The sequence below is a fragment of the Podarcis vaucheri genome (assembly GCF_965113315.1).
Source record: "Podarcis vaucheri genome assembly, chromosome: 12".
Classification (NCBI taxonomy): Eukaryota; Metazoa; Chordata; class Lepidosauria; order Squamata; family Lacertidae; genus Podarcis; species Podarcis vaucheri.
The window spans coordinates 32,638,735-32,653,522 of NC_138750.1; the positions used below are offsets into that span (position 1 = coordinate 32,638,735).

At 43.9% G+C, this 14,788-nt stretch overlaps 1 long non-coding RNA gene across 2 annotated transcripts in view; it reads right to left on the reverse strand.

Moving 5' to 3' along the window:
* Window positions 1-14,788, reverse strand: part of LOC309515834 — an 89,610-nt gene that overhangs the window by 55,086 nt on the left and 19,736 nt on the right. For both annotated transcript variants that reach the window (XR_014212690.1, XR_014212691.1), the window contains exon 2: window positions 1,264-1,363. This is a non-coding gene — a long non-coding RNA (uncharacterized lncRNA). The remainder of the gene's footprint in view (window positions 1-1,263; window positions 1,364-14,788) is intronic.

The window sequence follows — 14,788 nt, forward strand, 5'->3', positions numbered from 1 at the left end:
CAATTTTGCCTCTTGTAAAAGGTGCGGACTGTTTGCCATTGTAAAGAGACCTACAGCATCCCTTGGCACAATGACTCTTCAGCAAAAAACAAAGCCAGGCACCTGCTGGTAGCTTCCTGTTAGTCTGAACATTGAAACATCTGTTCTGTAGTCAGTAAGTAGCTCACACTTGCATTCAGCTCCTCTACTTAAAGGCAATGAGAGCATACCAAAGGCTAAATCCTTCACCACATTTAAATGATGCATCCTTTAATCACCACTTGGTGGAGTCTTTACCCCCACATCCCTAGAGCGAAGGCACAGTAAATGGTTTGAACCAGAGGCCCTAACTTTATTAATGTACATATCTGAGCCAGATCGTTAGCATTCTTAACGTGAAAGCCTTCTTCACCCAACTCACCTACTCATCTTCACTATGCCAGGGTCCCAAGACCAGCAGATGGCTCAAGACCCTAACAGTGCTACTATTTGAACTTTGCACTGAATATCCGAGGAGATCAGATGCAGCCTCAGAATGCGTGTCCTACTTTTCCAAGCTATGGGGACCAACTGAAGGTGCCATGCCCAAGGGCCCCCCAAGAGTCTAGAGCTAGCACCATAGGCACCATTATTTCAGAATAAGTCCTGCTGAAAACAAAGAGACTTATTTCCAAGCAAATTTGCCTAGGAACATGTTGTTCATGTGTTAGGGAACATACCAGTGGTCACAACTGCTTTTCATAAAGTAACAGCATCACTGAGCATGTGATCTGCAAATGAGGAAATTCGATGGGAGTACAATTGCTATGCTTCAGGGTAAACATGAAAGAAAGGAAGGGGGGAAGGAAGCTTGAATCCTGAAACAAGCTAGTTGGGAAGACCTGGTTAACGCTAAGCGCGACTGTTTTTCCAAGTTAAACACAACAAGCAGCAAACGATGTGACTGCATGACATGCTACAGGCAAAAGTGAACAATGGCAGGCATATTTTCAAGTGCAGAGCACTGATGCATCTCTATTGTTACAGCCTTTGGCGCAACTTCAGATCTTGCTACACCAAGTGCAGCCAACCAAACTGAATACAAATTTCATTTTTGGCCTCCATCTCCTCCATCCAATTGGCTCTGGCTTTCGCCTCTGTACGTTAGGCCCATGGAAAGAAAGAGGACTTGCGTATGGCAACTAGATGACCTTCACAGTCCTTTCCAACTCTGCAATTCTGTGATTCTAACTACGCATGTGTGCAATCAATAAATCTGGTTGTACCTGTAGAGCCTTTTCTCACCTTTGGCATGATGTATGGAGGTCAACGGCAGCAAATCTACAGACGGAAGAGAGGAAGGCCAGCTTGTGTGATATACCCTTGTCACATGTTGACCAAATGCCTGGAATAGAAAGGGAGACTAGTTGGTGTTTGAAAACAGAATGCTCTACAGGGGTGGGGAACCTATGACCCTACAGATGTTAGACTACATCTCCACAACTCTAATCATCCTTGACACTTGACCATGCTGCCTGGTGCTGATGGGAGTTGTATTCCAGCAAAATATGGAGACCACAAGTTTTCCAACCCTGGAATAGACAATACTGGGCTGAATGGGACACTAGCTTGCCTTGGTATAAGGCAGTTCCATGTCTTAATCACCCCTATGCAATAGCAAAAGTAAGTTTCTGAATCTAAGGTGAGAGGTCCTAAGAAACCTGATCCCTAAAATCTCATTCTCCTTCATCATCATCATCCAAGGTCAGTTATTTCTTGCTGAAACAAAACAAAGAAAAACAAAACAATAATTTGGACTCCTTGGTTGAACATGTTGTGAAGAACTTGCGGAACCACGCTGTCAGGGTTGCTTCCAGATCCTAGCTCACAGAGGATCACGCCAGCCAGCGATCATTAAATAAAAGTCTTTATTGAGTTACAGTCTCCATTCTCAAGCTGCTGCGCGCAACTCTACGTCTTATGCTTAGATCGGCGAAGCTCCGTCTGAGTCTCCGCCCCTTGTGCACCAACTTAATATCCTAGCCCTGCTCCACCTTTTCCGCCTGACAGTTCTCCTCTGGGTCCCTCTGCCCCCCGGGGTCTCTTCCTTCCGGGATTCTTCTGACGCTGACCCCCCGGACCCTTCTGTCTCCTTGCGCCGGGCTTTAGGACCTGGCTCCCTTTCCGGGCTGCCTACTGCGCCACCTTCCTGTGCATTTGAACTTGGCGCGCGCGCCCAACCTTCCACTTTCCGTCTAACCGTCTCTTCGCTCCCCGATGGAGGTGTGGCCACTCCTGACTCGTGCCCTCCCTCCTGTTGTGAGCTGCCAGCGCTTGATCCCTGGCGCCCTTCCTCATCCCTGCTCTCTGGCGGTGACGCTGGTCCCGATTTCCAACTGCTCCCCTCTGAGTCCCCTCTGGCTCTATCTTCCTGGGGTGTCCCCCTAGTCTCCCCCCTTGCCCTGGCCACCGGTGCTCCTTTTTGTGAATCTTCTGATTCACTGGAAAGACTCGGAGATCTCGGGTCGTCGTCATCACTCATCCTTTCTTCTGCCTCCTCCCCCTCGCTCTCTGTTTCCTCCCTTGCCCTCGCCTCTGCTCCTGAACCCCTGACACACGCCTACAATCAGGCAGAAGAAGGTGGCTGCCTCAGGTAGCAGATGTGACAGTAAGGTGTGGAGAACAGAGCTGTGTGTGTCACATACTGTCCTGCACCATTTAAGCTCACATGTTGTCCTCATATATAAGATTCAACTGGCTGTTGGATGGGTTTCTGTACATCTTCACCTTGGGCAGCAAAATGTATTGGGCCAGCCCTGTGAGGAAGCTAGAACACCTTCAAAATAAGAGGACACTCGTTCTTTCCCACTCAGTCTCTGCATAATGTTGTTGTTGTTGTTGCTGTTTAGTCGTTTAGTCGTGTCCGACTCTTCATGACCCCATGGACCAGAGCATACCAGGCACTTCTGTCTTCCACTGCCTCTCGCAGTTTGGCCAAACTCATATTTGTAGCTCCGAGAACACTGTCCAACCTCTGTCGTCCCCTTCTCCTTGTGCCCTCCATCTTTCCCAACATCAGGGTCTTCCCCAGGGAGTCTTCTCTTCTCATGAGGTGGCCGAAGTATTGGAGCCTCAACTTCACGATCTGTCCTTCCAGTGAGAACTCAGGGCTGATTTCCTTAAGAATGGAGAGGTTTGATCTTCTTGCAGTCCATGGGACTCTCAAGAGTCTCCTCCAGCACCATAATTCAAAAGCATCAATTCTTCGGCGATCAGCCTTCTTTATGTATCTCACATTTACTTCCTTTAATGGATTTCAAGTGGTCTCCCATCCAAGTAATGACAAGGTCCCGATTTGCTTAGCTTCAGCCCTCAACCTAGTCAGTCGCTGCCTTTTCTTTTTCCTGACAGAGACTTTCTGATATTTCTCAGCTGTGTGACAGGCAGAAATTCAACATGCGCTGCTGTGGCCGTGATTATTCTGCCCATCATGCAGCTGATGATGACATGGAGCCTCTGTGAGGAAGAAGACATTCCAGTTGAAAACACCCATCTTTGGCGTAGCTCTGAATGATTTCATGCAGAACCTAGCTGTATGGAGAGGGGTCCATCACGATCCAAGACATAAAATTTTCCAAGAAAAACCCAAATATTAAAAAAGTGGAAAATAAGGCGATTACTTTCATTAACTCCCACTAACCCTCTTCTGTATTGCTTCTCTGCTAGCACCTGTTATTTCCCACCGGTGTTTGCCAGAACAAGATGTTAACAGGATAAAACAGAGTAAGATTACTAGGAGTCAGGGGAAATTAATGTGTTATTTGCTACACAGCTGAAGTGTAGCACATTGTACGGAGGGCAGCTTTAATTAAAACTTATTTCGGAAATAATGACAGCTGAAGTCCACGTGGAAGCAGAGAAAAAGGCAATTTGTCGTTTCCTTGTTTTAAAAGAGCCTCAGAGGGGCCTTGTGTCACAGACCTTACGTAACCATATCTGTCTCCTAGGAATCGGGGGGGGGGGAGGGAGGGGAGTCTACTATTAGTAGAGTGGATTTGTTACCCTTAGGCTTCTATTCCCTGTCGCCACTAACTGAGGAGAGGGTCTGCCAAGGTCCACAGCTGGAGTCCTGTGGCTTTAAAAAGGGGAAAGGTGGGTACAGAAATAGCTGGGGAAACAGATTCTTGGACTACATTCATTCCATACACTTAAAGCACTGTGATACCACTTTAAACAGGCTTCCCCCAAAGGATGCTGGGAGCTGTAGTTGGTTAAGGATGCCAAGAGTTGTTATTCCCTTCCCATAGCCATAATTCTCAGAGTTCCCTTGGAAGAGAGATTAACAGCCAAGAGCCCTCCAAGTGCCTTTTTTATCTCCTTGGATGGCAACAGTAGAAACTCATTCTACAAAGCCACACTAGATGGTACACTGGTCATTTCTCTGGATTGACTCGTTGACGTTTAAGCAACGCCGTCCTCAAAAAGCCTAGCAAACACATCACAACAGATTTACAGCAGCTATCACCACGTCTATCAAGTTGTCCCTGAGCCAACCAGAAAAGCTCTGCAGGACAACACTCTGAGGTTGCAGCTGTGGTGGAGAAGTCTTGCATCTTTGCAACCATCACTGACAGAGTTGGCTCAACAATGAGCTCCCCCTTATGTCCAGGTTTTTCTGGTTCCAAATATATTTCTGGTTGCACTCATCTCCCAATCTTCTTCTTTATCCTTTGCTCTCTAGTAAACCAAGGAGCTGCTTCGAAGAAGTTGCATCAGAATGATGATGTCAATCGCTTTGGTCATCTCCACCTTCCACAAAATGGCCAATGCCAAACTCCCCAAGGGCATGTAAGAATCAATTCGATTTTCTCTAAGACTCTCTAGGGTTCTAGGTTAATCGCTTGCTAGGTAACCCTGTTTTAGTGGCCAGAAGTGTAATTAGATCTTCTGCTCAAAAAGTAGGAGGTCTACAAATGAGCTATCATCCACACTCCTAAATGACTAGTTTAATTGTGAGGCTCGATGTGGTTCCTTCTTCCCAGTTTACTTGATGCACAGCTATAGGAGCAGCCTAAATAAGAAACTCATTATATGTCCCTACACCCAATCATAAGTAAGGGATGGTGGGGAGGCTACCCTATATGATGATAATGTGCTATTATTTTAATTATTGCTGTTACAGTGGTACCTCAGGTTACATACGCTTCAGGTTACATACGCTTCAGGTTACAGACTCTGCTAACCCAAAAATAGTACCTCGGGTTAAGAACTTTGCTTCAGGATAAGAACAGAAATCGTGCTCCAGCGGTGCGGCAGCAGCAGGAAGCCCCATTAGCTAAAGTGGTGCTTCAGGTTAAGAACAGTTTCAGGTTAAGAACGGACCTCCAGAACGAATTAAGTTCTTAACCTGAGGTACCACTGTATAGCCCACCTTTTTCTCTAAGGAGAGAGAGGTGACGTTCATAGTTCTTCCCTTCCTCAATTAATCCCTGCAACAACACTGTAGGTAGATTAGGCTGAATTAAGGCAGTGACCAAAGGTCATCCAGTGGCCAAGTGGAGATTCGAACCTTGCTCTCTTAGATCTTAGTTCAACAGTCTAACCAACACACCATACCAGCTCTCAGTGTCCAGAATATTGTCCTTTTGAAGTACACCAGTATTCTTCCTAGTAATTGCTGTCACCTCCATTTTATTTACTGATTTTATTTATTTATTTATTTATACATACATACATACATAGAGACCCCACCTTTTCACCTGATGGGGCTCAAGGCGGCTTACAGGTAAAAACAAGAGCTGCCAATCTGAGAGCTGCCAATTAGCAGAAAAGGGAAGCTTTTCAACTACTGAGACATCATCTTCTGACTCTTTTTGCTGATTAGAGGAGGCACTGAGGATTGGCTCATAGGGTCACTCTGGAGAAGGTGTGCGGGGAGAACAGCAAGGAGTTCTCGTTTTGTATGCTGCAAAGCTAAGCATTTAGGAAGGCTGAAAACATAAGGTGCTTCTGTTTCAGAGCAATGGTGTGCAAATTCAGTTACAAATGGAACTTCAAGGGAGAAGATATAGACCATAGAAAAAACAATTCAACATTAATAGAACTGAAACAAAATATATGTATGAAATCTGTTTTAAATATACAAATAATTACAATAAAAACGGCATGGCACCCACCCTTTAATTAAAATTTACTTTATTTACAAATATATATATATATATATATATATATATATATATATATATATCACACAAACACACACACATATGCATAATGGTGGTGAAAAGCATGAAATCAACAATAAAGGTACATTCCTAAAACAAGCACAAAATACAAATTGGAACCCCTGAGAATTCTAGGAAGTCCCAACAAACTAACATGCTTAGAAGCCTTTGTAGGAAATCATTACAATTAAAATGCTATAAAAGTGGGTAGTGTAACTATGTACAGAATGTGCAAGATGTTGTTGTTGTTGTTTGTGGGGGGTGGGCGGCAAACTTGGCTCACTCGTCTATTTTTAGGCAAACAAATCCATTCCTATTAACTTTGGGCTGCCTCCTGAGATTACTTGGAAAAGAAGGTTCATTTTTATATGAAGAGATTGGAAGGGAAGGGCAGGACTCGAACATAAACGAGTGCTTTCAACGCAAGCTGGCCTCCCGGAAGATCTACACTTCCAATGCAGTGGGAAGGGGAGGGGCGGATCTACAATGTATGGTTAAACATGGTAAGTTATGCAGAGTTTTTTTGGAATTGCACATAAGTGTTTTGACACTGGTATCAAAAAGAAGCTAAATATTTGCAGAGTGCTACTCTGCACATTTGCACACAGCTCTGTGTTTGAGGGAGTGGAAGCGGCGTCCAAAGGTTTTTCTGAAGCCAGTCAGAGAGAGAAAAACGAGAGAGACACCCCGAATCCAATGCTCGCTCTGCCATTATTTGACTCAAATCAATGAGGTTAAGGATTAATGAGATGGTGATTTTCTTACGCAGATTCTTGTATTTATGCTGCATTTTCTGAAAACTGTAAACTTCAGAGCACTATGTATATCGTGCTGTTCACATGGAACTCTTCATGGGTGCAGGCCCCATTCATTTCCATGGAGGGAATATTGCATTGAATCTCGAGGGAAGCACAAGTGAAATCTGCCTTCCCCATTTAACAAGAAAGGGGAAAGTTTGTGGTAGTGTAAACTCCCCACACAACTCAGGCTTCATACTAAGCTAGGAAAACTTAGAGCTCTTTTCCACAAAATTCAGCACATACTTTGGTTTATTCCAAGCACAATTCTGCACAGTGTCAGATCCTGTTATGTCCCCAACAAAGGTGCAGTGGTCTGGGGTTTTGCCGGTTGTGTGTGTGTGTGTGTGTGTGTGTGTGTGTGTGTGTGTGTGTTTGAAGACCTGTTCACTATTGCTACTATTTCCCTGCCTCCAACATCTGAGACCTGCCAATTAGCAGAAAAAGGAAGCTTTTCAACTACTGAGACATCATCTTCTGACCCTTTTTGCTGATTAGAGGAGGCCCTGAGGATTGGCTCATAGGGTCACTCTGGAGAACAGCAAGGAGTTCTCGCTTTGTATGCTGCAAAGCTAAGCATTTAGGAAGACTGAAAACATAAGGTGCTTCTGTTTCAGAGCAATGGTGTGCAAATTCCATTACAAATGGAACTTCAAGGGAGAAGATATTGAAGCACTCCAAATCATTTCCCCCGTGTACGAGGACAAAAAAACAGTAGATCTGGCTGAAAGGCTGGAGAGTTGCCAACACTGACCTCTACCTGCAATATACCTGCAAGCCAAGTAAATTTGTACAGTGTGTGTGTGTGTGTGTGTGTGTGTGTGTGTGTGGAAAGGGGCCCCCAAAAAACCTTCATGGTACATGGATTCCCCAAACAATCCTGGGAATTGTAGGTTAAGGTTGCTGGAAATTATAGCACTGGGAGGGGATAACTACAGGTCCAAAGATGCTTTGGGGATGGCACATGCTTTAAATGTGTTTTAACTATGCTTTTCAGGTATGTCACAATTCAAGGTGTTGGTGCTGACCTTTAAAGCCCTAAAAAGCCTCGGCCCAGTATTCCTGAAGGAGCATCTTCATCCCCATTGGTCCGCCCAGACACTGAGGTCCTCCTCTGAGGGTCTTCTGGTGGTTCCCTCACTGCAAGAAATGAAGTTACAGGGAACCAGGCAGAGGGTCTTCTCAGCAGTAGTGCCCTCCCTGTGGAAGAACCTTCCATCAGATGTCAAGGAGATAAAGAACTGCACAACTTTCAGTAGATACCTGAAGGCAGCTCTGTATCAGGGAGTTTTTAATGTTTGATGTTTTTATATGTACTGTTAAGCTGCCCAGAGTGGCTGAGGAAACCCAGGCAGATGGGTGGGGTATAAATAATAAAATTATTATTATTATTATTATTATTACTGAAATGATAGGATTCCATGAGAATAGTTTTGTCATGTAACTCATATGGCTGCATTCCTTGTTTTCATCTTCTGACAACACGAATGTGACTGATTTTTCAAGGCAGGCGTCTACGCGCGCTAGTTGTGTATTTGCTTGTTTTAAAAAGGAGTCCTTGTTTTACACCCTGCCCCCCCAAACCGAGTACAAGTGAAGCAAATCTTCATCATAAGAAATGGAGAAAGCATTACGGGCAACTTGGACGATTGTGTGTGCCTGCCTGTGTCTCAATCCCAGTTAACATTCAGATCCAAAGCCTCTTCTAGATTTGCAATGCCAATCATATCCCACTCGACAGAAAGACATGAAGGAGGGAGAGAGGGAGAGAGAACACCAGTCTGCTAGATTGGAACCAATTCCTTACTCATCTCATGGCAAAGAAGCTTCATTTATCTGTAGCGGTGCCAACAGATACGGCAAGTGACAGATGCAGCAGTTTGTAACAGTTTGGATAAGAAGTTTAAGACACGCTTATTTCTCCACGATGAAATGACCTTTGGGATTGGCAGAGAATCAGGATGAGATTTCTATGAGGAACATTCATGCCGAACAGGCTCTTAAAAATATCCTCGGAGCTTAAAGACATGTTGATGATTTGGGTAGAATGATTCTGCACAGAAGACAGACAGACACACACACACACACACACACACACACACACACACACACACACCCTTTGAGGACCATTCTTTCCCTCTGGAGGGAAAACAGTTCAGCCCACAAAGGCAATGAGATCTTAGCCTTGCGGTCCATAGATTCACAGGTCGATGGAGTTGGAGGGGACCTCAAATGTCATCTAGACTAACCCCACCACAGCATTGAGAGAAAACCACTACTGTTGCATCCCTGCTAGATGAACATCCTGGCTCTACTTAAAAACATGTTTCCACCAACTTCTGGGTCCCTTCATTGTCAAAAAGCTCGTACTGCCAGGAAATTCTTCAGAAAGTTCAGTCAAAGTTAGAAGTTTAGCATTTTAATTTGAACCTGTTGGTTCACATCCTGCCCTCTGGATTTGCTCCAGCTATAGGGCAGCCCTTCATACAGGTGAAGATTGCTCTCATATTACTTTGTAATAATCTCTTCTCCAGGCTAAACATAACTCTCTACTTTTACCTTTCCTCATAGGTCTCAGAGCATCTCAAGGCCCCTCATGAGCCTCTGTTCAGGCTCTAGTCTGTCACCAGCCCACATCATTCCTTCTCCTACTGCCACAATTATCAACCTTCTCTCCCTCTCCCTGCCCCAAACTGTCAGTATTTAGCAGGAAGGAATCATGGACCTACTGGGAGATATAGGCTTGTATAGAGGCAGATTAGGAGAGTGCAACTGGTGTGGTTGCACTGGGTGCGGAGCCTAGGGGGCGCTGCTGGGGTGCCGCAAATATGATTTACAATGGAGCCTGAGAGGTAGAGGGGTGCTGAATTTGGGTGTCGCACAGTGCGCTGCTGAATTTTGAGACCCCAAGATCCACCACTGGTTTGTGCAATTAAAGAGGATTTAAAAGGTCTCTGTCCTACTTCTAAAAAGGAAAGTGTTGGGTAAGTGCATTCAGATGTGTAGGTGGAAGAGATGATTATCAGGAAGACATGTAAATACTCCTCCATCAAATCCAGATGACTGTCCATTGTTGTATAACCTCTCCACAGACAAATCAGAACACATATACAGTAAAGATCAGGTGCAGCCTAAGCTTTGGATATTTTATTTTTATTATTATTACTGCTGTTTTGTTATTTATTGCATGTTATTTATTGCAAGAGATCTGGGTTCAAATTTCTGCTGAACTATGAAGTTTACCAAGTGATCCTCTCCTAGTTAGTCATTCCATCTGTCAGGCTACTTTCCTTCAAATAGCTGTCGGTGGAGTTTAAATAGGAGTACCTCCATGTTGAAGAAAGGTGGGATACAACTTTGAAAAATAAGCAAAGGTTGTAACTTCTATCTGCCAACACAAATCCTTAGCAAAGATAAAGATGCAACCTGTATAACCAGTAGAGCTGAAAACAAAGGTAATGCAATACCATTTAAGTCCAACATAATTAAATCTGCAACCTTTTTTATAAAAAGAGAATCCATATTAAAATGGGAGAAATCCTACATATTGTCAGTAGTCCAAGAATGTTAGTGTTGCTTATATACTGAATTGTGCCCAGATCTTTCAGTTGACAAGTTTATATCGTATCGTTGGCTTTTGAGGAAACAAACAGAGGAGTCTCACACTCTTGTGTGTTGTTCCATTTTCACCTTAACAGTTGTTTCCCCCAGAAAAGTGTGATTGATCTCTTGGGATAATACAAAGATAGTGCCCCCACCCTGTTCAATTGTACTGAAAAAGAATACACAGTTTGAGGACAAGAGCTGACTCTGCAGATGTCAACCAAAGCCAGTTTTGATTTGTGACCCACAAGATACACAGACCTTGAGGGTGATCTTTTCCATACAGCCCTGAACTTTGGAAACAGCCTTCATGTGACAACACTGTTATCATCCACAGGTGAGAAGATGCTTCATTCCTGTTGGTTTCAAAGGTGGTTCAACAGGTTCGGCCTTTTTTTTAATGAGAAAGTTAAAGATGAAAAAAAGAACAAATAATATTGTTTGAGTGTTGCAGAGCCAGAAATAATGTTTACAAGCCAAGATTTGGAAGAATAGCACCTTTCATACAAGATGTATAATGGCATGCTTAAGGCTAAGCAGATATAGTTTTAAAAAACTGTATTTTATTGAAAAATATTTCACAAAGAAACAAAAAAGAGCAGCAGAGCAAATGTGTGTACTCAAACATCAGAACAGAAAATTCAAATAGCACTGAAGAACCCAGAAAAATGAAAGCTTTACAGAATACATCTGTCTAAAGGAATCTTTGCTGACATGTGAAATGAATGGGTACCGCCGTTCCATGAAGAAATCTGACTGCGCAAAACCATGTGATCAAAAACTAATTGTGGTGTTCTCCATATCACAACCCCCAGGTTCCTAACACCAAGAGTTGCTCTTGGTTCTGCTCTTAGAGCCTCATCTATTTCTTCCCACTCCCTGTTACAAACACATCAATCAGTCACACTATTGTCTCTGGATTCCTTGGGAGATGTCCTTCTCTGTCGCTCTTCACTCCCATTCTTCCAGCTGAATGCTCCTGCAGTATACCTGAGTTTGATGCCAAACAGCAGGCATTGAGGAGCTAAGCAGTCTCAGCAGGGCTGGCCCAAGATATTTTTCTTGCTGAGGTGAAGAACAAGATTGCAATGCCATGAACTGGATCAGCCGCTGAATCTTACTGAGAAGAAGGTGGCCCAAAAGAGGCCATGTGGCAACAGAGAAGAATGGCTGGAGGCTCAATAGGAATAGGCAGAATAACTTGAACATTTGCTGTCTCAGGTGGTTGCATCACTTTGTCTAATGCTAGGGCCGGCCCTGAGCCTCAACCTTATCACAATAATACATGCATGCATGAAGAAGAAGCATTATCCAAATATCCGGGTCTTGATGGGTCATTGCATGCACTAAGGGCTATCATGAGCATTGCTGTTAGATACTCTTGATATCACCACTCAGGATGTGCTGGGTTGAACAGTGCCAGCAGCATCCTTTCCTGGCATTCTTGAAGTCTTGTCCTGAGGCCTACACTGCTACCAGGACCAGTTTTGGATTGGTAGGCTTTGTCGCAGGAGAAGGAAGAAACAGAAGAGGAGATGAATGATAAGAACCTGGATTGGAGGGGAGGCAGATCTCTCCGTTCTGCCCAGCTTCAGCTGCTATGGAAACAGGAGCAGGGATGCTATCTGAGTGGAGAGTCTGAGTGAAGGCTGAGGAGAGCTTGGAGCAGCTAGGAGGGCAAGGTGGAACTGGAAATGGCAGAGACTGAACAGGAGTTCAGGAAGGCACAGTCTTTTGCCTAGAACCAGATGCCACATCTGCAGGCAGGCAGAAGACGCACCCCACAGGAGCACACATTTGCAATCCCAACATTCTTGCAAGGCAATCGAGTCTTGTATTTAAAAGCTTGGTCAGTGGGGCATAGAAACCTTTTTGGACATCTTTGTTGTTCATGTCAACTTCTGAACTTCTTGCCCTGCTCTTGAACTCCTGAAGCATGGTTCCTGAGCTTTGTGTCTGCTGTTCAGCCTGTACCATAATTCAGTACCTGTACTGAATAATTGCAAGTAAGATCCACTGCTTGTGTGTTTTGGGGTGGGAGCCAGAATGGGACCATCACCGATGCCTGCTCATCTGAAGCAGCACTGGGTAGCAGTACCTAACTGAATACCTTCCAACATTTCTCCAATGAAAATAGGAACGTTCCATTCCATAATGATAATTTCACTATTTATACCCCAACGCATCTTACTGGGTTGCCTCAGCCACTCTGGGCAGCTTTCAACATATACAAAAACATAATAAAACATTAAACATTAAATAAAAAAACCTTCCCTATACAGGACTGCCTTCAGACGGTTTGGGGTGTCAGGTGCCGTTTTCATTTCTCACAGTGCCCTGGAGCAATGCTATATTGGAGCATTGTGGGAAGTTAAAATGGTGACCAGACCAGACCCAGCTGCTTGGTGTTGCTTGAAGCACTGCCCCCCTCAAGCCGAGAGCTGGTTCTGGGTTTGAATCAGTGCCATGATGTGCTGCCAGCTGCTTTAGGGACAAGGAGAGGACATAACAGAACAACAACTATTTTAGTCATCTGTGGAGACAGAAAGCTAGAACCAAGGTTTTTAAATGGGTGTGTGCTTCGTTTAAACTGCAAGTGCCCAATTTGGAGTGTATGTACTTTGTCTCTTCAACCTTTAGCACCTCATAAAAACTGGAACATCTTTCTCATCAGCAATATTCAGACATTTATTTCATTTCTGTTCGTTAGTCCTTTGTTTAAAATACCAATTACATCTTTCCCCCCTCTTTTTCTCTCTCAGCAACCTTTATGAAATATGTTAATCAGTTTGTTTATAGTATGAATCACTCTTGCGTCTGCTCTAAATGTCTTCTTCCCTCTTTGCTAGAAACCAAACTCCAAAGTCCGTCTTGCTTTTTTTAGACTAAATGCTGCATGCTTGCTTCATGTAAAAACTCAGAAAGATTTATCTTAACCAATATATGGATAGAATGATGAGCAGCCACTCGGCTCAGCTGACAGGTAGATTCTATGTTAAACTTCTTCTACGTGAAAAAACTTAGTTGAGGGTTTAAAAAATAAATAAAAACATTACATTTAAACCACTATTTTACTTTGTATGGTTATTCCCCAGTTCAAGAATGGAACTTTATTGGAACAATGGATTCTAAGACTATATGGATTCTAGAATTACAACTGTATAATTTATAATCAATTTTATTTTTTAAAATATTTTTGGTAATGTGGTGTAGTGGGTACCATAATAGATTAGAACAGGAGTGACCGAGGTTCAAATCTCCACTCAGCCCTGAAGCCCACAGTCCTTATATTAGTTATTCCCTCTCAGCCTAACCGGCCTCATAGGGTTGCCGTAAGAATAAACATGGCGAGTGGGAACCTGGAACAATGTGTGCTGCCTTAGAGCTAAGGTAAAAAATGCAACAGATAAATAAAATCTAAAAACTCCAGCTATTATTCGTAAGCACAGTAGTACATGTTCTACTGAACTAAATCCTCCATCTTTGCAGCATGTTTTAGTGTGGGGCAAGAAGGCAAAGGTGTAACCCCATTGTAAACTGCCTTCAGGATTGAGTATAACCTTAACTGTAACATATATTGACCCTTAATTCTCATCAGTATGGAGCTATTCAAGGGCACAGTAGGAACGCGGTGGCGCTGTGGTCTAAACCACTGAGCCTCTCGGGCTGGCTGATCGGCAGGTTGGTGGTTTGAATCCCCGCAACGGAGTGAGCTCCCGTTGCTCTGTCCCAGCTCCTGCCAACCTAGCAGTTCGAAAGCATGCCAGTGCAGGTAGATAAATAGGTACTGCTGTGGAGGGAAGGTAAATGGTGTTTCCATGCGCTCTGGCACTCGCCATGGTACTCCGTGCGCCAGTAGCAGTTTAGTCCTGCTGGCCACATGATCCGGAAAGCTTGTGTGGACAAACACCGGCTCCCTCAGCCTGAAAGCAAGATGAGCGTCGCAACCCCATAGTCGCCTTTGACTGGACTTAACCACCCAGGGGTCCTTTGCCTTCTTTTTACCTATTCAAGGGCACACAACAGCCTGATCTTTGCTTCCTTTTATGTAGAAACTCCTCTAAATGTATATTGGTACTTGAAATATGATTTAGACTAGAGCATTCAGGTAAAAGAGGCTTTGCCCCCACACTTATTTCACCATTTTAGACGCTAAAACATAGCACAAGTGGGCATCTTTTCATGCAACAAGGCCTCTCATTCCCC